Below are 1532 nucleotides of genomic sequence, written 5' to 3' on the forward strand. Positions count from 1 at the left end.
ACCCCTGACCTCTGCAGAGACCACAGCTGTCCAGAGTGAATGAGATTCCATACAGCCCCCCTACCCAGCACACTCGGGGGCTCCTCCGTGGCTGCTCCTGCAGGATGAGCTCCAGGCATTTGATGCCATGCTGGGTCAGGACCCTATGGCTCAGGCCAGCCTGTGACACCGGAAGGGACCTTGGAATCTCATCATTTCCTCTGATGAGTGAGGAGCCAGGGCAGACCATGTGGGTGTCCTCATTGTTCTGGGGCAGTGACCCCCTGCTCATGATCCCTGTGGAGGTTCTGGGGCTCCAGGGACATCCAGGCCAGAATACCCAGCAGTTCAGCTCATGAGTCCAAAGGTAACCTGGGGGTCTCAAACTCAAGGATACAATCATTGCAATTAGAAATCCTGGTCCTTCCTTCCCTATATCCCTGCTTCTGTGGGTGGGTGGGGGCACCCAGGAGGAAAACTCTTGTTCAGAGAGCAGATGGCCCTGGAGGTGTTTGTCTGACAGCTGGGACTCCATGAAGGGGAGGGCGGCCCAAGCTCAGGCTGTCTCAGAAATGGGAAGGAACAAAGTCTGCAGAAGCTCTACCCTGGGGCCCAGGAGACAGCAGGCACAGGGGCTGAGAGGCATCTCTCATTGACCCTCCCCCCAGGGTCTTCCTGCCTTGGTGGCCTCAGACTTCAGTGACCAGGGGCCTCCCTGAGGACTGGGATGAAGATGAGAAGGGGGTGGTGTGCCAGTCCATTGTTCCAGGAGGCACATGTGTTACATTTGTTTACTAGGCCGATGTTACAAACTGATTTTAAAACAATGTTTGCAGAGTCACGGAACAAACACCACGGAGCAGCACCTAGCACAGAAGAAGGCCCCTGCCCTGGGAATCTGTGGGAAACCAGGGCCCCAGGTCTGCAGTGACTGGTGCAGAAACTCTGAGCTGAGGAGCTAACACTATACCCATCTGCACCTGAGGGAAACAGGTTCCAGGCTCCAGCAAAACCAAACAGGAAACTCTGCCTGGGAGACACCATCCTTATCCAGGGGAACCAGGATTCTCGTGGAAAATCATTTCCTACTAAAGAGGAGCTCAGAGGAAAAACTCCCAGGTATCTCCCCAAAGAGAGGCAGCAGATACAACAAACAAGGAGATTCAAGGCCCAGAGAGTAAAGAGAATAGAGTGATCTAAAAGGAACAATGAAATAAGGGTGTATAAAGTGTTCAAAAAAGATAAAGGAATAAAACTATATGACCAGGACAGCTAATTATGACAAATGCAGAGTTTTAAAAGGACCGAAGTTCTAAAATTCATTAATGAAAAATGAAACACAACCAGAAAGTTTAAGACAAAAAGTGGAATAACTCCAAAGACAGACCTGAGCAGCATCTGCCCTGCAGCACTGCTGACTGAGATGGAGACCAGAAACAGGACATTGTGTGCTGGGAGCAGATAAGGAGTGTCTAGCAGGGCAGCTCACTCCACCATCCTCAGCTCACCCCACCATCCTCAGCTCACCCCACCGTCCTCAGCTCACTCCGGCA

General features: G+C 52.0%; 1 pseudogene; it reads right to left on the reverse strand.

The window, feature by feature from the left end:
- Positions 1-1532, reverse strand: part of LOC105517739 — a 7812-nt pseudogene that overhangs the window by 3773 nt on the left and 2507 nt on the right.

Source organism: Colobus angolensis, unplaced genomic scaffold, assembly GCF_000951035.1.
Source record: "Colobus angolensis palliatus isolate OR3802 unplaced genomic scaffold, Cang.pa_1.0 Scaffold306, whole genome shotgun sequence".
NCBI classification, from domain to species: domain Eukaryota; kingdom Metazoa; phylum Chordata; class Mammalia; order Primates; family Cercopithecidae; genus Colobus; species Colobus angolensis.